Raw genomic sequence first — 23,793 nt, forward strand, 5'->3', positions numbered from 1 at the left:
ATCTCTTACAAGCTCCCTCTGACATTCTGCGGCGCAAAGGCTACAAGCTGGGGTTTTTGTTTTCCCATTTATCTCTCTGGTGACATTTACAGTACATGTGCAAATGAGTGGCCAAATGAGGAGAACACAGGATAATTAATACACAGCTCCACAGGGCAACCACTGATGATATATCTGTTGCTTTGGCTGGTTTTTTTTTCTGATGGGCACAGAAAAAAAAAAAAACTGTTAAAATTACCTTTTAACATGTCTAAAAATGTTAAAAGGTAATCAGTTATTGATAAATCTTTTAAGTACCATAATAATATGCTTTATGCAGCATTGCAAAATATAAATGTTATTGCATTTATTTCTACTTTGTCCTCTCTTTGATTTGCAATACTGCCTTCCAGTCATGTTTACTTTGATCATGGCCACAGACAGATAAACAATGGCTGGTGCTCACACACACTACTAGTCAAAAGTCTGGACACACTTTCCCATAGGATTTAAAGGGGAAAGTGTGTCCAAACTTTTGACTGGTGGTGCTGCGTATTCTGCTCTAGTTCTTGACAAAGTAGCCCCAGGGCATTGTAAGCTTGTCACCCTTCTGCTGACTATATTCATGACTGCAGACATTGTGAAGTTTGTTGACAACAATCATCTGCATGTTTACGAGCACCATTCATATTAAAGAAGCTGAATGATCTTACATTTAGGTGCAATGAAAACAATCTGCTGCTCTGGAAAATTGAGGTTTTTCATTGTTGTATGTCTTAACCTCACTAAACAAATGCATGCAAAACACATATACATGCCTTTGTAAAACGATGAAGCACAACAACAGTTTTTGGTTCTTGGGAATTGGCATGGACGTGGAACTTGTCAGGATCATAAAGAATCTCTCCAGTACCAGAGCTCTCAGACAATGGCAAAACAACTGTATGTAAATAAAATACCTGAATCAAGTTGTTGTAAACGTTTAACAAGGATTAACAAAAGGCATCGTACCTAAATGATAGATGTTAATCTGAGAAGTTTACAATTCGTTTTGCTCAAAATTTGGAGGCTCCTGAAGGGCGACATTTAAGGTTGTATACAAAGCCCATACAATCGTATGTGATCTAGATACTCCCATGAAATTGGTTGGCATTCTTCCTAAGGTACTGAAGTTAACAATGGTGGAGGCAACAGCTGTTGCTCTTCCAACCCTTCTGGCCCATGGCCTAATACTTTTGAAATGGAACCATGCTACCACAGTCAAACCTGAAATAAGGTAAAATTGGATACAAAAAACCCCAAAAAGAAAAATGTGAGGACATATCTCCTTTTTATAAGGAGCTATCTCCTATCCTATCAGACTACGCCAATAGACATAATCTCCCCAGTGAGTCCTGAGTCTCCAGTCAGTCCTTGAGGCTGCCTTATTGGAACATGTACATATAATACTTCCCATGGGAGGCACCTGACCAGATGTCAAAGCCACTTCAGCTGGCTCCTTCCAGTGAGCTTCTCCTTTTTGACTGTCTAATTTACCTTTATTGACAATATATGGAACACAAAAAGTCCCAAGGAATAGGTTTTAAGCTGACATATCTTGAGCAAAGTGGAATTTTTACTTCCAGAATTTTAAATAATCAGGTTCATTTTTCCCACTAGAGTTTTCCCCTGCTGGTCACTTGAAATAAACCAGGTTTTTCTAAGGCATTTCTCTGCTGGCTTTATTTTTCAGACCCTTGAACCATGTGCACCTTTTAAAGATCTTTATATTACTGTACAGACCTTAGAAAAAACACAGAAAGGTAAATTCCAAAGCTGGTATTTACATTTCCCACAGGCAAAGTGCTTCCTACTTTAAATGCATTTCTACACATCATTTGGCAAATTATTCTTCATATAGAATACTTTTTATATATTGCTATAGGTATATTGCTAAGCTTAATAGCATTCCACAGCTCTTTTGTGCCATTTTATTAATTCAATTCAATTCAACTTTATTTATATAGCGTCAAATCACGGCAATGCCATCTCAAGATGCTTTACAGACAGAGGGGAAAACATAATGAAGGCCAATTCATAACAGCCTATATAAGGAAACCAACAGATTGAGTTGAGTCCAACTCAATCTCCCATCCTGAGCAAGCACACTGGCAACAGTGGGAAGGAAAAAAACTCCCTTTTAACAGGAAGGAAACCTCCGGCAGAACCCGGCTCAGGACAGGCAGCCATCTGCCTCTGCTGTGTGGGGGGAAGAGGACAGAAAGACAACAGACAACAGGAACTTATTATAGGGCAATACTTACTTCATTTGCTCAATGTATAAAAATGTGCAGCCTGAACAACCTGTAGCACAGAGTAAGTGTAAGGCAAAAGTAACTGGTAGCCTAAAACCTTTTTCCAAAATATCTGCCATTTTTGCAAAGAAATGTGAAATCTCAAATTGCATGCTCTTAAAGCTCCTAAAATGCAATAAATCCCATGATGTGTAGAGAAGCAAAATTCAAAAAGTTTCTTTTTGTTTTCCATCTTCATGGAAATAATCTGTAATAAAAGTCAAAGAGATCATGTAATTTAAGTTCAAACTGCTCTAAATAAATAAAAATGTTAGCGCTGCCAAGATGTAGCATGGAGAACATCAACACAAGTCTTTGGCTGCACTGTTACAAGGACTGGCTTGACTCCATCAATATTTTGACTCAAGTTTCACACCTCCACCCTACGCCACCTGCCTTCCTTTTGCAGCATTGTGGCCCTCAAATAGACCCAAAAAGGTGGCTTTTATTAGTGTTTGATATTGAAATTGATGGAGCTGGCAAGGGGTAAAACGTATTTAGAGTCAGTGAGAGTGGAGGGAGATTTCTGAACACAAGAGGAAAGTCTTCAGAAAGAATAGTCAAAAAGAAAAACCCAATTTCTGCTTAATCTAATAGGTTTAATCATTTTTTAAAAAGTCAGGGTTTAATAATGAATGAGGAAAATGAAGGGGAAGACTTGCTTTGAAAACTCATCCCTTCAAAGACATCATTACCAGTTCTGTTCTATTAACTATTTTCTTCATCTGAATACAAAAGACATTAAAAACTGCTCATTTTTTTCTGCATACATTTTAGATGGTCGGTAGATTAACAAAAAAGGATGTTATTTACTCACTGTTTTCTTTTCATCTATTCAAACAAGGACACTAATGTGATGCCAATATGTGAAGCCAGAAGCTGTCTGATTTTAGTCAAATCCACGATGTGTAAATCCATGATAAAGAATGCAATTATACTGTAAACACTAGGGATGCACTGATACCGATATCAGTATCGGTATCGGCTCAATACCAAGCGTGTGTTCTCGTACTTGGTATTAATAAAAGTGTACAGATACCACAATCGATACCCGATACCACACTAGTCAAGCTAGTGCAGATGTGTTTGATGACATGCTTCGGACATGTTTAAAAGAAATAAATGCATTGAATGTTAAATTGTGACATTTTTTGTTACACTAAAAGCAAGATTTTTGTTTCAAATCTACACATTTATAGTTGTATTTAGGTAAAATGTACCAAATCAAAATCAAACTTGTTGAAATTGTTAGATCTGTAATCATATTACATTTGTATTGCTAAAGTAACTTGAGAAAGAATGGGTAATGTATTACAACCTAATGAAATCTTACACAGTTGTAACAGCAATAATAACCATAGTCACAATAATGTTCTCATAAACAGATTTGGTATCGGCAAATATCACTATCTGCAGATATACAAATTTCAAATATTGGTATCGGATCGGAACATCGGTCCATCCCTAGTAAACACGCTTTAAAAGTGTTTTCTTTTTCTTATGGATCCCATAATAAAAAACAATGGGTGAAAGAAAGCAATGTTGCTTTACTTATTCTGGCCGTTGCTGTGAAGACGTGCTACCATTAAGACAGGGTAACAGGGTGTGAACAAGCAATAAATCAATTTGCACTGCTCTGATTGTGAGACAAGGCGCTTGGTGTCAGTATTGGGAAATTCTCCAATAACACCTGCAACCTTTTATTGGCCTGTTATGCACCAGGGTAAACACCAAAGCAACCATGTTCCTGCACAGATTACATGGCATCGCAAGCTTCCTTAAACATGTAACTTCACCATTATGAGCTTTAGAGACTGGAAGCAAAGTGTAGCTCACATAATATGTTGCATGAAACAAGAGCTACTTAGTCAAGAGACTGTACAAATTCATGCAGATGAACGCATCAGTCAATAGCATCATAATAGTTCTTGTCTCTGCAGGAGGTGTATATTGCTGCCAGTGTTTGGCACAACCCCATATAATCAGCCTCAGCAGCTGCTGAAATAGATATTCCAATGAGAGGTTGCCAACTCTCTGAAGGAGATTTAACTTTCAATAAAAGCCTCTATGAGGTGTGGGTAGTCTGGGAGCACAGATGAATGTGCTCCACCCTGTCAACATTCCCCTTTCAAGAGAAGCAAGGGGCTTGACGCTTAAAAGGTGGCCCTAGATATGTCATGAAACAATTTATTCCTGAGTGAGAACACACAATAGTCTTTATATTTTCACACAGAGTGCATTTCAAAAGAAATCTATCCATCTTTTCCTGGACCAAGCCAGAGGCCAGAATCAATATCTCAGCCCCTCAATGCTGGAGCCAATTTCTCCTAAAGATTTTCAAGTCAGACTTAAAAGGCCTTTTGTTATTGCACCTGTAACAAAAGTAAACTTCTGGCCATAAAAGCTGTGTGTTTGTGTATGTGAAAGTTTGGTACTGTAGTGGCGAGATGTGCCCTGAATGCCAGAGAATAAAAAGGGGAAGGATGAAAATGGAGGACTGAAAACGTAGATTTGTGTTGAGGTGGTAAATAAAAATAAATTCTGTTCTTCTGCATTGAAATTGTGAAACTTAGTAAAAAAATTAAAAAAAAAACTTCTGTCTTTAGTGCTTTCCATGTAAAAGAAAAGAATATACATTTTGTTTTGAATAATTGGAAGGCTGACATTAATTTTTTTCCCGATCCTAAAAATGTAAAAACTTCTTGTCCATGTTTGAGAAATTCCATCTTATTTGCTTTCATACTGGCACCTTATTCTGAGGAGGTGGTACCATTTAAACTGCACAGCAAAAAGACAGCAAAAAGATATATTTAATCAATAATTAACATAACTACTAACTGATTTTGTACATTTGAGAAAACACGAAAAAAGCTACTTAATCAGAGTTTCAAAATCCTGCTTTCTGTTTCATCGTTGTGTTTCCAAAATCTGTTCTCTGAAATAAACTAATGCTGTCTTTGTTTTATTTCTTTTTATATACATTCTATATATTATTTAAATCCAGCTGTTCAATGTTTCATACACTGAGTATCATATTCATTTGACAGGATACATTACATCTATCTGTCATTTTTATCCATGTTGCAAAGAAAGCACATGGTGCCACTGGTATGTTCACAGCAGTCTGCAATGCATACGATCAAATATCCTCCAAGAGATGATACTGATACCTTTTTTCAGCAATGCCACTTGCCTAATCCCAGTGGCAGATATCATTGCCGCAAGACCTCCTTAGCTCTACTGCCAATTCTGCAATTACCAGCTTTCCAACCTGTTCTGTTGGGCTGGGAAATGGCAGGTCTGCCCTCCGTCCCAATCTGCCTTAGTGTCTGCACTTGTTTTAACAAACATCTTGTCTGCAGGCGTCCCCACAGACTGAAACCACAAGGCAATCTTGGGTAATTTAAAACCAATGTCGACTATCTCCCTCCACCACGGCCAGTTTAGAGCTTCAGAATCCTGCAGCTAAGCCCCTTAGGGACTGATAGGCCTTTTCACTCTGGCCCTATTTCACTTATCTATTGGCAGCTCCTGCCAAGTTCTATCTCTGCACTGAATTGCATGTATATATACTCTGTTTGGGGACTTTGAACTGTGGGAAGGGATTTAGACAATCAATCTCAATATCATTATCAATCACGTCTTGCTGTTCCCCACATTGATTTGAAGGGAAATAAAGAAGTTAGACTGAAGATTTCCACAGATAATCTGCTTGGTTCAGCCATGTGCTTGTCAGCAACATTTTGCAAAGGAAAACGACAAACCACATCAAACATGGTGAAGCAAGATGCGGGCAAAAAAGTGAACATTGTCTTCGAAAGCAGCTTGTTTTGCAATACTGTGCACAAATTAATTACCAAAAAAAAAAAAGAGAGAGAAAAAAGGAAACTACCCAACACTGTGTTTAGCTTAAGCTCCTGTCATTACAAATTCCTTTTTGCTTTTATGGGCTTTTTTCCCCTTTTGTCAACATAATACCTTGATGAATGTGCTTTACATCAGGAGTATAAGATAGCTCCTGATCAAACACGCCTATGTGCACGGTTAGATGTACATCAAAGATGACAGGCAGCCTTCTCCTTAGATATGCTAAATTTTGACAGATGATTTCCAGGCTATGTGTGCCGACACAGGGCTTGACGTTCTCTTCCACTACGCCTGTCAAGAACTTCCAGTAAATGACTTCAAATCCATCTCCATTCTGTATAACCTGCCAGACACCAATTAAGATGAATATGGATTCTAACTCAGAGACATGGAAGATCCTTATTGTCATTTTCCCCCTAAGTGATAAAAATGAGGACTTCAGGTTTGCTTGCATGGAAGTATTTTTCAGTGTTAGCACAAAACATTGAGCAGATTTTAATTTGTATTTCGAATTACAGCTTGCCACAAAATTTCCAGGAAATGTAGAGCTATCTCCTGGAGGCATGTTTCAAGGGTCAAATTCTGCGAATATGCCTAACTCAGGACAACCACCTGCTTTGCAGAGTGTTTAGTTTACACACAATGTGGCTTTTCATGTATCCTGTCTCTGGCTTGACAGCAACAAGGCTAGTTAACAATGACTTCCCAGCATCCTCAGTCTCAGCTTTACAAACAGAAAGAACTACAGTCGATCTGCCTCAGTGCCTCTGCACTCCAGAGAGAGAAAATAATGCCGTTTCCTATTCAGCTTAATGCCTGACAGAGAAAAATAGGCTTGTATGGTTCCCATTTCCTGCTGTTCAGCATGCCCCTAGGAATGATATGGTAACTGAGCATAAAAGCCGCTTTATTAAAACCACTGTTTGTCTGTTGTACAAGTTAAAACAACGGAGGAGAAGATGCAATTTGATCAGTGAGGTGAGGAGACTTTGCTTGTCAGATATTTAAAATGAAAACAAAAGAAACATCCCGCTGTGTGTGAACTCACTGCTATTGCTGATGTGTGTTCTGTGCTGCAAAATCAACTTCTGAGGGCAGTTTAAAGTGGAATTAACACTCTGCATCGATTCACAATTTTAGTTCAATATTGCAAGACTTGGAAATAAAAACGTCCACTAGCTTAGTTTCACATCGGATCCAGGTGAGATGGGTCTCTTGGCCAAGCCTCAATCAATAACAGACATAATAAGAGACTGGGAAACTCCAAGCTTTTTTGTGATGGATCCACGCGTAGACAGGGGAGAAGATCCTATTCTGTAATCAGTTGTTTAAAAAAAAAAAAAAAAAAAAAAACCCTGAACACATCTATTCCACTGTGGATGACCCTTTAAATAGAACCTCCTTAATCCTCCAAAAACCTACTAAGTCAACAAACCTTTGAATTGTGACTGAATAGTGTAACATAAAAGGATAAAGTACTAATGTCAGTATCAGTTCCCCCTCACGCTTCCTGAGTTTCCCAGAGTCTAATTTGTCAAACATGCAAGCAACAATGCCAGAAATCAGCCCGGGGGGAGATCTCCTCTAGAGGACAGAATGATTATGTTTGATCATGGAATAAACAAGAACATTAACACGCTTTGTTGGTTTTTCAGAACTGGAACAAATGCTTGTTTTATGTTTGGAAGAGGGAATAATTCAAGGTTGAATGTCAAAGTACTGCGAAAACGCTACAGCTAATTAGAAATCGTAAAAGAACAGAAGAAAGACTCAATCCCTCTTGAGAAGCAGAGAAAATCTAGGCCATACGGCTGCACGTTCAGGCAGAATTATCATCTTGGTAAAATATCATTAATTTGCTCCTGTGCAGACATATTGTCAATAACGCAACCTCTGGCCGTTCGGTTACATCAAGCTTCGAACACCTGACGGGGTCAGATGGTGCACAGGTGGATGCCAGTGCAGGTGAAAGGTTGCTGTGAGGATCTGAGCTCTGCCTTGACAGGTGTGGCTCAAGAGATTTCAGTCCCAGTGGGAGCTTTTTTAAAGTGCCATCGTGGGGTCTTCACCTGCACACTTCAAACAAAGTCAGACCCTTTGTCTCTTTGCTGAAGCCTCATAAATCAGCTACCTGAAAGAGAAGCGCCGTGGCCCGGATTAATCCTCCTGGGTCAGGGGGAGTCGGTGTGGAAGGCAAGAGGCATCCGAGGCCAGCTTTTAAATTTACCGCATGTGCAGAGCTCTTCTTGTGCTTGGCGACAGCAGAGTCTGCAGGCAGGTTGATGCTGATCTCAGAACAGGTGGGAGGAATCTTGCGTTGCTGTGCAAACTCCAACCTCAGTTCTTCCAGCAATGACATTTTAAGACAAAGCAGATAATTAGACTAAAAAAGGCCACCATCAGCATGCACCATGACATTTCTCTGATCTGTGAAGCTGTTGATAAAATATCATCTGCAAGATTTTATCCTTGTAGCCTAAATCTATTTTTGTTAATTATGTTGCAATCAAATTCACAGTGTAAAATAAAGCCTCACATTACTACAGTTATATATAACCAGACAGGTTGCATCTAATGAGACATGCAGTCATATAACAAAACAATCATCATCATATTAGCCACGACTTTGAGGTCAATTAAGTTCCTTCTTGTTTTCCTGCAGGTGACATTGTCTAATCAAGATTGGATATGGGTTCAATTAAACCATGAGGCTTCCCACAAATTCAGGATTTCATTATGAGTGAACTGGTTGTGAAGTTAAAGAAGTATTTGCATTGAGTAGGTCGGGGAAAATGTTTTTCTCAAAATTACTGAGCAAATGGGGTCAAAGAGTATTTGGAAGCAAATCAACCTATTTTATCTAAATGACAAGCTGGTTCACACATTTCCTCCAAAATGAAAATGAGTCAAAGCAAACCTCAGTCCAAGGCACATCAGCATGAGTTAATGAATTGTAGAAATCTGTTGCTTTAAAGTACTTGAGATATCCAGCTTGTACTTGGTTTATTTATTTTCTAACAAACTCGTGTGGGCAGTTTCAAGGCCATGAGATGTTTTGAACCTGACAGAAATTTGCCTGTTAAGTTTTCTGAGAATTGAAAAGGTTTAATAAAAAATAAGTTTATTGTTGGGCTTCTTGTTTGCAAAAGCGAAAACTTTTAATTTTGTGTAAAGGTACATATTTAACTCAAGAAAGAAGCTACAGATATGCTAAAAGTTTTGTAAGTACTTTACATCAACAGCAATATTACATAGTTAATTAGTGCATTACAGTATCTGCCATTTAAATTTATGTTATAACAATATCAAAACTTGCACTTGTTAGATTAAAAAATCCCCTAAAACAGAACGTAGGTCAGAGGCATTACTCCACAAATGGATATGCTACTGAAAATTGTAGGTTTGTATCGGCAAACTTATCCCAAAGTTATCTTGAAGTGTCCTGCAAATTTTACGTCTCACTGATCTAACACATCAGATTCACGTTAAACAACTCTCCTCAATAGTTTGTTGTCAAGTTCTGCCGCCCAAGCATGTTGATCCATCAATCTGATTTATGTGTGCTCCACCTTGAAACATCCCAAATCTGCAGGACAGCAGACCTAGACGACTGACTTTTATACCTCAGCCTTAGGTGGGTTTTTGCGTTATTATTCACCAGTGGTCAGATTGTATTATTAGGGTAAGAATTTGAGAGAAAAACATGGTTTATAATAAGATATAAAAAGTAACATTTCAGAAATGGAAAAAAAAAAAAAATCACATGGCTAAGGTTATGTCATGTGTGCATGCAGAGCAATATGAGCTATGTTTACATGGAGCAAAAAATATACCGATTGCAATCAGTTTAGAAAGCTCCATCTGAATGAAAATGATCCATGTAAACACGTCATTCCGAATGAAAAGTGTCAATATGAAAGGATTTACATTCGTTTTCACGGGGGGGGATTATTCCTTTTCCCAAACCAATCGTAATATCATATAAACACTAAATGAGAAACTTGTCAGGTTGCGTTCTTACAGCACATGCTCTAACCAGACATAAACGTGCAACGAGCGACGTTTCATCACTTCAGAAGATGGCGCCGAACAACCAAATTCAATGGATGGCAACAGAAAGTTTGTTTTTAATCCTCTATGTCTTTTCCTCTTCGCTGTTTGTAGTAAGAGTGCACGAGTATCAAGCCAATGTTTGTAGACCTCTTCATCTTTGATAAATCGTGATGTAAACATCTTTCCACGCAGACAGGAGCATTGTGCTTAAATGTTAGCGCATGTACACACCGGATCGGAATAGATTAGTTCCCATGTAAACAGCTGCCCTGAAACCTTAAATTGGGATGATTTCAAACTGAATGGGGTAAAAGTCTCAATGTAAACGTGGCTAGTGATGTAGAAAACTAATGACTGTCATATATATTCAGTGAATTCATTCCCAATGCCAAATCCATTAAAGGGAACAGGGAATCATTTTTATTTTATATGCTCAATTGTACTGCTGCTCAAACAGCCTTCAAACAAATGAGCTGGCCTCAGTGATTTCCTGGAGTATGTGGTGGTTGCTTGGCAACATAACAATGGTTCTGTATAGATTAAATAAATAGATATGATGCATTAATTAGGGAACTTTAGAGGTGCTGGCTGATGGATGCTGTTATCTTTGGTCAGAGTGATTTAATGCCAAGATGGTTGTCTACAGTCTCTTATTTACTGTACAGGTATCAAAGTGGTATTGATCCTCTCAGCTCAACTGTTGGCAGGAAAAGAGAATAAGCATGTCCCCCAAACACCAAAGTTTAATGTGTAGAATTTTCCCTGATGCAGATCTTGTCTTCTGTATTCCTATTTCTATTCTTTAAGCATAATGTAAAGATAAATCAGAGAATGGGTTCTCATGGGAGAACAGGGATCAGGATGGGAAATGTTTCCATTTACCTGCTAGGACATCTGTTTTAGATACTGCTAGTTTCCCCTGCTTTTTTTGTATATAAAGATATCTCTTTCAAAATAGCAGCAAAAATGACAATCTGTAAAAGCAAAGCCCTCACCTGACAAACTGAATGCAACAACATGATCTCCTCTATCCAAGCTCTTTACAGATAACTTGAAAGTAATTTGGTGATAACGCATGCACAGGTCACAACTATGCAAAGCGACAGAACAACATTACAAATTCAGCTTTTCAGCTGGTTTGTTATCAGTTCAGACAGTCAAGAGGTCTGAATAAGTTAAGGATACAAAGGAATTCCCTGACTCATTAATAGTATTAATTTTTAAATGCAATTATTGTAGGACTGCTCATGACCTATTTCCTGATTTAAGTGCCCTATCAAAACCTTGCACATCACACAGTGCAGAGGAACCTTTAATGTTTTAGATTAAGCTCAAGCTCCAGCAGGGCGTTCCTTTGGGAGAGCTTCAGGTTCCCCTTCTGTCGTGTGCCCTGCAGGAGAATATTACGATCCACCATCCAGGTGAATGATTGCAGGTATTAGTTGGGAGCAAAAAAGATTTCTCAAGCACAGCACCTCTCTGATCTCTTGTTACACTGCAGCTTTTTTCATTAAGGGGGTGACAGGTCCGTATAAAGTCATAGAGCAAGCACATTCTAACCTGACAGAGAAGGAAATTTACAATAGATGATGGCCAGGGTGAAGAGAGGCAGGGGGCCAAATGAGTGCAGACTGAAGCAAACTATAGGAGCCCTGAGAGGATTTCATAAAGCATCTTAACAAAACAACAGACAACAGAACATCTCCTCTGATTTTCTGTAATCTTGCAGGAACTGAGCACATTGGCCCTGTGACTCAATAAGTACCCTGGTGTTGATATTTATATATAAACATCTCTTTTATACAATGCTACTGAGATCAGGAAGAGGGAAGCCTTAAGATGGATTTATACTTATGCAGCGTCTGCATAAAGTCGGTTGCGGTGTCGTGTGCTCGGCATACACTGATGACCCACACACACATACACACACACACACATCTTCCAGACCTGATGTGCACCCTGCTGGCAGCATCGTTACTTGGAAGTACTCCCTTGTGATTGGTCGGTTTATGATTTTGTGTTTCCAGATGTTACCATGCTACAGAAAATTGTAGGTTTACATCACCAAACATACCCAAAAGTTATCTTAAAGTCACAGTGTCCTATAAATTTTATGTCTCACTGCTCTGACACATCAGATTCAAACTACAAGTTTGTATCAGACACAAACTCAAGCTCCTCGATGAGTTTGTGCATTAAACTGTAACATGACGGCGTAACAATGCAACTCGAGTGCAAGAGCACATTTCAATGATGTCAGCTAAGTTATGTAGATAACTACAGCTTTCGGAGCAAGCTGACCAGACACAACAGAAGAAGAAGCAGTAGCTGCCAAAGGTAGTGCCAAGAACATACTGCACATTAATGGTGTACGCAGATTGAGAGAAGTTACTGAAAAGCACAACATATGATGGCGGATGCTCCAAGCAAACATAGCATGATATGAAATGGCAGAGAAAAAATCAAAATAACAGCAAATACTGGTGTTACTTTTTGGACATTAATTGAGCAAAATCTAATATGATTCACAAATTTTCTTCTGGATTGCCAAGTAAAATGCTTATGTGTTAAACTTTTATTTTTATTTCCAATCACTTCCTGATGAATAACCATGGATTGGGATGGAAACACACCTGTTGTCTGGTATAACTCTGTGCTCTGATTTGACAGTTTTCTGAATAGCAAACTTATAATTTTAACTTTAATGGAAAAGCCAGCATGCTACAGTAATGAGTCTAAACTCAACATATACTTTCTGTCCACATGATCTTGTGACGATTAAATAAAAAAAAAAGAAAGAAAAAAGAAAACTATCTGCTATGCACGCTGACTTAGTTTCTGTTGTGAAATGCTGATGTTCACGATGTAATGATGTTGACAACGACAAAAATGGATCAAGAGAAGCTCAGCAGATGGCATAAAACCCATTTAGCCAGAGATATCATGATTATCTTCCCTGGAATGTGACTTTTCAACATTTTGCCATGTGAACATGATCGTATTCTACAGATTTTGCTGCTGAGACACAGCTCGACTTGATTTTCCCAGGAATATTTAAAAGGAATAGAAATTGTTTGCCACTGAATTGTGCTGCAGCGGCAGCTCCTCTTCTCACTTCTTCCACATACAGCAGACAGCACAGCCATGACAGACTCACGGATAAGTCTTCACGGAGAAGGATGCATCACTTATTAGTAGCAGCTCAATAAACATAGCTTAAATATATAATCAGTATTTTCATACTGTTCTCATCCATTATGTGCAATTCATCAACTGTAAGCTGTACATGTTGATTTAGATTGTTATGGAAAAATAACATGTTTTAGTAGAAACATTGTGATTCTGTTAGTTTTGTTATTTTTACCAAATGACAGATGACATGACTATATGGTGGCTCTGAATAAGGGATGTCCAAATGAAGAGGAAGATTAACTTAAAAGCAACCTACATCTGAATAACTGAATTCCATCACTTTATTAAAGTAATTAAATCATTAATGACATGTATCTCAAATAAAAAATATAACCAATATTACAATGTATGGAAAGTATTTGGAAAAATGAGGAAACTTCAGATATTAATATAAGGAAATTTCTTGCAAAAGATCTATTTCAGTAAAACATTGTATACTACGCTTCTGTAATACAAAAAGAAAAGGAACTACACTGTTGGAGATGATGCAAATAGCCAGCATGAGTAAAACGAGAGCAATAAACATGTTCCCTCATGGTCACAGATGCAATATCTGTAAAGATAATGGTAAACTATAGTGATGACTGTTTTCATAAAAGCATTTAACAAGAAAACTGACAGATTTGTAAAGTTTATACAAGTGGCAAAACAGTATGATGCAGGCGGGAGCTCAGTCAACGACACTGAGACTTCATTAAGTATCATTTGCACTAAATATATCCCGTTGCATTAAGTTTAATAGAATACGGTCAGGCAACGTCAAAATTAAAATATGAGCTTTGTTCAGATAAACTATTCAGGATAGCTTGAGGTCAATCATAAAAAACTGCTTGTCTGTCTACGTGTCAATCTCGCTCCTCGGGTCTTTCTAAAGTTGTGTTACCATTTCAATGACCACAAAGGTCATGATATTCCTCAATACTCAATCTGCATTTTCAGGCAGACGTGTCACCAAATCAAACATCACTTTGAATCGTCGCCCCCACTTGACCATCCCACAGGCCTTTGGACCTATATCGGTTTGGCCAAAGGAGCCAAATCAATCACAAGACAAGAAGCGCTGCCAAAGGGATGTTCACACCCCAACACTCAAGCACTCACTGCCATGTTTGGGCTATTTTGACATGGTCTCAGAAATGTCAAGGAAATCAAGAGGGGCAAAACACAAGAGCTGCAGGGCTCGTCACTGTCATGAATGTAAGCAGAATAGAGAAAGACAAGGGGAGATGGTATCAGATAAGAAAAGATAAAACCTTCAATAAACTCATATCAAGAAAAGAAACTATTAAAATGCCTTCATGACTCATTTAAGGCAAACGCAATAACATCCAGAAAAGTTTAATTTCATGTGAAATTAACCACAACATCTTTATGTGGAGGTTTCAAATACCAGGTTCAGTGCAATTTACATTAACTGCAGCTGATTCAGAATAGTGAGTGTAATTTTCCATTTCACTGCTTTTCAGCTGATTAAATGACATGACAAAACATACATAAGGTGTGATGAAGGCAGATTCCCACCAAAATGCACAACAAAGGCCTTCAGCATAAATCTTCTCCACACATAAATGTGAATATAATGGAAGGAATAAGACAGCTGTACATAGAGAGAAGATTAGAAATGTGGTGTCTGAAACGTGGCAGGTGACAAATAATTAACCAAAATAACGGAATGAGTTAGTAGAGAGACAGCATGTGTTTTATTTGCAAGTCTCTGAAAGTGTGTGTGTGTGTGTGTGTGTGTGTGTGTGTGTGTGTGTGTTAACTCGAAGTAAAGTAAGTCAACCTCTGAAAGAGTTTCAGACTAACACAAGCTTCCTCATCATTATGATCAAACACTGTTTGAGGGGTTTGAGCTGAATGGTCTCCATGCTGCCTGCCGAGTATCCTTGATGGGGATGCAGAGATACGGCTCTGCTACAGACTAGCTCGAGTCTCCCACGTTTCTGAGCTCAATTAAATTTGAGCTATTTTTCTAAAGGTATTATTTGCCAGGAATTAGAGCTGCACAATATATTGTTTAAGCATCATCACTGCAACGTACACGTGTGCAAAAATCACATCGCAGGTCCTGCAACGCAGGAAGCAAATTAACTCAATATTTCCATTTGTTCATCTATCTATTATGACCTGCAGAGACAGATGGGGAGCCCAGACATGTTCCAATGTGGGCAGTCGTATTTAAAACATTACAAAACAAAACATTTACTCAGTAACTAGCACAATGAAACAACTTGCAACACACACAAATAGTAGTAAGATCGGTGCAGGTTAATTGTCAACAAGATAGCAGGAGTGCAGCATAAATTAAACTTCAAAATTTTTTCATATCACAAAATATATTGCAGAGTAAGAAAATGTAGCAATGTAATTTTTCCTTGTGTTACAGCCTCACCAGGAGTTTGTTTTGAAAAACTCATAATGATCTAAACAAGACCTTTCTGAATATATAATCATCTGGAAAGAAAGTCTGTCTATTCTCACTCCCAAACTCTATGTTCAGGTCGATCAGGTCACTAATGGCACCACATTGCAACTAAATGACTAAATGATGTCTCGATGCAGGACAAGTTACCAGAAGCGTAAAATGAAGAATGAAGAACTGAACACCTTCCAAATGTGGTTAACATTGTCAAAAAGTGAATTTTAAACCAAATTATGCTGGATTTCTTTTTTTTATCTTTAAACTAGTAGTTCTGATATCTGCATAGTAAGACAACAACAATATTTTATTTGAACTTATTATTGTGATTAAGAACTTACAAAACATTCCATGTTTTCTCCTCTTCACTTATTCCTGCATCATCAGCAGTCATCTGTTATTTGTATTTAATGAATTTACAAAGGTGCACAAGCTACAGATGGTCGTATGTACCCTAAATTAGGTATGCAAACATGTTGTTTTCATCAGATGGCCTGAGTAAAGCGATGAAGATGAGAAGGATTGTTTTACATTCGTCGTGTTTTCGTGTACAAAGCTGCAATTGCATGTTAATGAGTATTTAGTTCCATCAGATGGAGACTGAAAAAAAACCCTAGGAAGTCATTTCTCACCACTGACAACAGACACTACTCTGGCGGTTGTGTTGTTGTTGTTTTTAACCTTGTGCCGTCTGCCTCCATATGGCAAGATGAATATGAGAAAGTGCATTTAACAAAATATGGTCCTCTGCAAAAGCTGCAGTGTGTAGTACTCCAACAACAGATGTTTAAGTGAAAAAGTAACAAGGAATTTTACATCGTGACCATCTTGTGAGCTGACCTAACACTACAAAAGTGAAGGGGGCGGGGGGGGGGGGGGGGGGGGGGGGGGGGGCATGTGCCGGCTTGAAAGCCTCTGAATTTCTCTTTCCAGCAATTAAAATTGTTGCTATTCCCAATATAAACATGAGTTCTGTGAAGCAAAAGCATTTGAAAATTTTAACTAGCACACTGGCACTTGGGATGAACCATATGCATACCCCAACAAGCAATGCACAAAACTACTAAACTTACCTAAAAGATTGAGAATTGGCAAACATCCCAAACCTCTAGATGAGAAATCTGAATATGAAGATTGCTGGCACCTGGAGAGCTTTTGTTCCTTACAAGGACAATCTTAACATTCAGCTGAAACTCCGTAAGGAAGCAGGGAAAATGTATTGTCCATCTTGTGCACAAAATTAACAATTGGCGCCTTATTTTGACATTAACAAGCTTCATTTTCTAATAATTAAAATGAGAAGCTGCAAAATAAGGGATACATTTAGTACTGGAGCAATTTTTTGTGGATTGTGCCTCAGGCTTCATCTCTTAATGAATTAGATGTGTGAAACTTTTCAAGAGGCATCTTCTATTTCACACACACATTTCATTAACCTGCAGTTCATTCATTATTGTTGTGGGTGTGAGGGAAAGCAGCAGCCACATATATAATTGCGTTATTGGGGGTTGTAGGGCTGTGGCTAATTACTGGCTGTGAACACAACGTAAGCTCGCAGACATCAGCCTGATGGAACAACCCACAATGGCTTGTGACAAGAGCTGTCTAGCCTGAAATTTCAGGAGAAGACATGATAGCACAGTATGACTCATAACAGAATCACATCATCCCTGTGGCATGAAAGATGACACGGGGACACTGAAATAAGTCAACAAGTTTCCACTCCCCAACTAACAGACTAGATCTGACAGCAAACCACGAAAACAGGGTGGAGTATTTTACACAATGTCAAAATTTCGCACCATTTCAAACCCAATGTTCAAGAAATCCTAAGCAATTTGTTGGTGTGATGCATTTTCTGCAACACAGTAATTATCAAGTAACCTGGTGGGGGTTGTTGAGATGTTAAGGTTTTATTTCAGTTAATCTCTTTATTCAAGCCCTTCGTGCTCTGCACCTGTATTCTCTCATCACCAAGCTTTCTTTTTAAAGAGTTGAAGCTTGCATTATAAGTTTTCTATAAACAATCTGAGAGCAGAACTTTTTAAACGTTGCCATACAACACCTCCTATCCTTACGCCTACAAAGCAGGAGCATCACACCTGACACAAGTGAACTGCGGCTCTGAAAATGAGTAGCAAAAACTTTTCAACACACACCATAGCAAATGGAGCAGTCATTGGCAGTAATGCAATGCTTGCTCAACTCACCTCACAGTCTGCTACGATTCAGCAGGTGTTTATCATATGGCGTACATTCATCAAACATGAATCCATTCTGAAGTTCATTAGATGCCTGTTGCAAAGTGTGGCTTGCAATAAAATTATTGCATGGCTGAAATTGCTCACTTAGATTATGAGGGAGAAAAAAAAAATCTGTAAAGTAATCAATGTATGAGAATGGGATGGCAGATTAAAGCCAAACTACCAAAATTATCCATTATAAAACTCTGCATTTCTGACTCATTTTGATGGCACAGACATTTAAACATGCGCATTCCTGGGACCACCACTGCCTTGCAGCATCCTGGGGCTGAGAAACTGCTTTTTATAACATAGGGTTCCAGCCTGGAGCATCACATGATAGATGCCAAATTTACCTTAGGGGCCACCTAAGTGCTGCTTTAAATGAGCCAAGAGTACAAAACAATGTACAAAGTATGTGTAAAATATTTTATGGAGCTATAAGGAAGACTGAATCAAAGAGAATATGCTGAGAAATATAATCAGAAAGTTGCTCAACTATGTTTAGTAGACTTTGTAATACATTTCTTGCACTAGTTTCTCCATGGGCGGTTGCTGGTAACTGAGTCAAGGCTTTTCCCCCATTTTTTTCCAATTGGAGATGCATAAAACTCTGCATTTAACAAAAACCCAACACTGTTGATAAGCACGTTATGATTGCTCCTGAATTTTAATCAGGAAATCGTGTTTGCTTATGCCTGTTTGACTCCTTATGTTGCAGACAAAATCATGCACTGCTGACACAGACATGCATAAAATATGTGTGTATTATGTGGTGTTTGAGACTCATCATTAGCAGGGTTACAAATGCAGTCAGATTTTATATGAAAGTATTTGCCAACTCAACAAATATAAATCAAAGGTATTATATAAACCAAACAAAATACATCATAATCATGCCAAGAGAAGCACCTTCAAGACTGGGGAGAGACGATGATATCTGACAGGTAACGGGTTATTATGCTGCATAATGACACACCTGCTCCATTTACAGCACAACCCTAAATATAGCACAAAAGAGAAAAACCCTCAAAGCCCAGCAGTCGATCTACAACAGTCATTCTTCATAAGTTTTAGTCCTTAATGACAGAGTATAAAATGTGTAGGTGAAAGGACACATAGAGAAAGAGTCTTACTTTTTACACTGCATTATTTTTAAATTGTGCTTGGGAGTCTTTCAATTAGTTTCACTTCCTCTGAACCTGATTTTGTAAAAGCTAAACTTAACACACAAGCAGAACTTATCCCACAAGTCAGACGAAGCGAAGACATTGTCTGTTACCTGGCCTTCCTTATCATCTGCCTAACACAATGTCTGAGTCACTGCAGCTCTAAAACTCCACATTTGGAACTCATGAAAAGCGCCTTCGACGAGACGTCCACAGCAGCATATTTCCTCTCAATCACAGCTTAACAAAAGGAAGAAAAGCAGAAAGCAGCCGCTATGGAGTTATCCTTATGAATCTCTGACAAGTCCTTTTTTTTTTTCCTTTCTATCCTCCTGTCGGCAGCTTGTCTGATTCTTATAAAACTCATCCTACATTCATGTCTGTCTTTGACTGAATTGACTGGAGACATCTTCTCCACTGACTGACCTTGAGATTGCATTCTACTTTTCTTTTTTTTTTTTTTTTTAACATGATGAGAGATAAATTGGAGAAATCAGTAACAAGAGCAGAGAATCTAAAAAACTCTCCATCCATCTCTGCAACAGCTTACCAGCCCCAAAGCTTCTGGTTCTGCAAAAACCAGGCTAGTCTCAGAGGCTGACTAGTTTATTTTCTCTCTGCCATTTTTATCTCTGTGTTCACATGCTGTTCAGTGTCCATTTATCCATGGTGAGGGCTTCTCTTTGGCAGGAGCGATCACTTTCAACAACAGTCCCTGCGAATCAGAGCGACGTGTCACATCGTTCCAGTGACAACTAACGACTACCAATGTATCTGGGCAGGCTGCCAGTGCGCTGGGCGAGGAACAGCCTGGGGGTGGTGGTGGTGGAGGAGATGGCGATGGTGGGGGCTGAACGCTCCAAGGAGATGGAGGTTTAGCTCACTGGTGGCAGCATCAAAACCTCGCATCACATCCCTTCAGTCAACAAAGTCCCTTACACATCATGTGTCGTGAGATGAAATCAATCTGCTTTGAGAGGCTGACTTTAATACCGTATGTCTGGAGGCTGGCTGAGACAGGAGTCAGACAGACCAATAACCCAACTAAGGGTGGGGAAGGGGGCAGCGCAGACATAGGGGTCATCTGACTCACCCAACAGACAAGACTTCTTTTTGCTCTCGTCCCTTCTGTTCATTTGTATCACCAAGGTCTAAGAGGTCACCAAAACTTTTCTTTTTTGACATCAGGATTAAGAGCAAAACACACTGCTGCCATAAATAAACACTAATTAGAAGCTAATTTTCTTAGTTCTTGCCTGGTTGATTCATTGCCTCTGGGCTGGTATATGAATTATTCATTGAAGTGGCAAAACAGCTTTATGTAGAAACCTACAAGGCACTGCATTCATTATGCTATCATGCCGAGTAATTCCTGGCACTGACGGCTAGTATTAGAATAATATGCATATTGGGTATTCTTTTCTTTTCCTAAGGCATTGGCAGGCAGTTGTGGTGCTTCCGCTGGCAGTGACTGGGAGAGATGCAACACCCCTCATGGCTGACAAAACCCCCTTGTTTCGACAGAGGAGTGAGCAAGTGTTTCAGCTATGCCCTCATGGAGAGAGGATTAAGCTGTGTGGCCGTGGAGCCTGATGGTGCAGGGAACCGGTATATGCTATGTTATTGTGTCAATCCTCACTCCCGTGGTACCCCAGATCTGCGCTGCCCCCATGACTGGAAGAGAAGCACCTGGCCTGGCTGCAGGGGGCTCATAAAGCCCACCGCTCTCTCTTGGGAGTGTAGCTGCATCACACTTTCTGCAGAATCCCAATTCTGGCTGACTGGAGAAGAAGGACAATTCAAAGACATGCGATACACACTGCGAGGCTGCAAGTTGTGTTTACGCTTTGGAATAAGCTTATCACTTCCAGTCTTCCCACTTTTTTTTTTGTCTGTATACTAGTTTACGATGACAGCAGCAGAGTGGGGGCGATGACTCGCACGAGAAATGGTAAAACAGAAATGTCAGTTCAAAGCAGGGTGAGACTGTTAAATGGCAGCCGGCGCCTGGCTGAAGTATCCGTCTTCCCAAGTGTTCCCTGTCTCCGATGATCTGTCTCTGCACCGGAGATACCTTTACTCCAGAGGCCCACGTTATGTCCTGAGGCGTCAGCAGCATCAGTGTGAGGAAAACATGCAGAGGTGCACGGAAGGGCGACAGCTGGTTTCCTCTGCCATGTTGATATCGAGGGTTGGGCTAAGTTTGTCAAAAAGTCTACAAGTGCAGGCTATAAGTGGTTCAAACTTGTGAAACACACACACCTTTTGACTTGAACCGTTTTGTTTTTATGTTGTGTTCGGATTTGACGTTTACCCCCTTATGGGTTGCTGTTTCTGCCAGTCAACACCTCAGTCGGCAATTACCAAGATACAACAGATGTTGTGAAGCTTATCGTATACGATATGTTGGTCTTTAGTGACTGCCTGAACAATTTAATAACTTAAGAATGGATTCAAACAGTGAAGAGGTGTGCTAGAAATACTAAATGTGGGATTATCATTGCTTGTTTGCTTTGCTTGGTACTGTTCAAGAGTTCTCTGGTTAATATGAGACTCTTTTGTTGCCAGCAAAAACCACTCGCTCAGCTCAGAGAGCACACAGAGCAACAACAAAATGTGATCTGTCTAATAGAGCGTGCATGTTCAGAGGAATTATCTGCATTTCAAGTGTTTACCTCGTTACTACGGATCCTGAGCATCAGACTATGTGCTGCAAGATATTAGGGAACGCTAGCATCATGCCTAACCACTGGAGTGGAATTCAGCCTGTCTTTGGACCTAAACTGTGAGCAATTTTACACAACATTTCAAGAAACTGAGACACACGAAGGCGAGTTCAGGTGATGGGCTAAGCTTTACAGCAAATGTTTCAAATTTCTATCAATCTAAAGCAGGTTTTAGTGTGTCCACTGTTTCAGAGACCACTTACATCCAAGGACAAGTTCTCTTTAGTGTGTAAGATTCAATGAATAAATGAAAAAGGAAAACATTCCTCAGAAATATTTCCTAAATATCAAAAAAGAAAAGCATTCCAACCCTGCTGCAGACTGCCCCCCATGAGAGTAATAAAGCAGATACACTAAACACGTTAAGCAAATCTCAACATATTCCCAAGTAAATTGAAAAGATGTTTAAAAACTTATTAACGGGCAAAGGATAATATTCCTTCTGGAATTAGGGATTGACAGAATTGGAGCAACTCGGGTGAAACATTAATTAAGCAAAAGGTTTAAATGTTCCACCGCTGCAGCCAGTGGCTCATCTGGCATGCAGACCAACGCTATCACAGAAGGCCTCAATGCAGACCTAATATGAACATCTAAAATACCGTTTTTTTTTTTTTTTGGGGGGGGGGGGTGTTTCCAACCCATTGTCTAAAGCTAAAGTAATCAGACAACTTGGGTGACTCAGAAGTCAAAGCTTACAAGCCACCACAGAAAGTCACATTCTGATAGAGTGATGAAAGAATGTAAGGAAAATGATCAGAGCAATATCATAAATCCAGAGGCAGGGAGCAAAGGTGAATTCCTAGAGTAAATGTCAGCTCCTCCCACTGGCAGATAAGCCTTGATGCCTCGTCAATCCAAGAGCTCCACAGCGTGTGTGCTGGAGTATTAGCTCGAGATAAGGAGTTCATATCTGAGGGCATAACATTTAATTTCTGAAAATGGGCCTCTTTTACAAGTGCGTAAGATGAACTTCCACCTCGTCAAGCTACTTATAACAATTTCAAACCGAATTTCAAAAACTGTCTTTTTGCACAGTTCTAGATAATAGCCCAATGAGCGCACAAAACAATGCGACCTCCACTGCTGACCCTCTTTGTGGTGGGGAAATTGCCTCTAATGACATGCTGTAGCACAGGCATTAAAAAGATTTTTCTTACAGCCTTGCCAATTGACACATCTGCAGAAAAAAAAAATCCCACTTGTAATAAATATGGTAACACATTGTACCAGAGTTCAGAAAAAAAAAAGCCTTTGTGCCTAAAGAAAAGATTTTGCATTACTCACTCTAAATCACAGCAAGTGCTCCGATACAATATGACAAATACACAGGATTTTGAATAGAATCTAGAGGATGAAATAACCTAATTTCACATGGCAGAGTTGGTAGAGGGGTGATTAAAAGATATGCATTGCCAGAGTTGCAGCAGTACACTGGGGCATATGAAATTATGAGGCCAGTCATGAAAGTAAAACACTAATTATCTTGAAGAAAATGAATGTGCAGGAATGCATTAAAAAATTAATAAAACTAATCCTAATCTATCTTTTTTTTTAAGTCAGGTGGACAATCTTTGGGGATTTCCACAATTAAAAATGTGACTCTAAAGCTAAGACCTGGTTATTATAAATCTAAGCCACCTTCTTTTCATCTTCCAGCCAAAATAACATTTTTTCTGTTGTCACTGCTGAGGCACGCACTAATTACAGCTCATACATAATATTTTATGTAAATGTTTTTGCCGTCTTTGATCTTCCCGTGTCGTCGAGGACAGCCAGATCACAGACTTGGGTTAGATCTGTCACTTC

At 39.1% G+C, this 23,793-nt stretch overlaps 1 protein-coding gene across 1 annotated transcript in view; it reads right to left on the reverse strand.

The window, feature by feature from the left end:
* The window catches only part of LOC306758125 (receptor-type tyrosine-protein phosphatase mu), a gene marked incomplete at its 5' end in the record, with an annotated part of 173,186 nt that overhangs the window by 137,737 nt on the left and 11,656 nt on the right, over positions 1-23,793 (reverse strand). The window lies entirely within an intron of this gene.

Source organism: Telmatherina bonti, assembly GCF_933228915.1.
Source record: "Telmatherina bonti genome assembly, chromosome: 7".
Classification (NCBI taxonomy): domain Eukaryota; kingdom Metazoa; phylum Chordata; class Actinopteri; order Atheriniformes; family Telmatherinidae; genus Telmatherina; species Telmatherina bonti.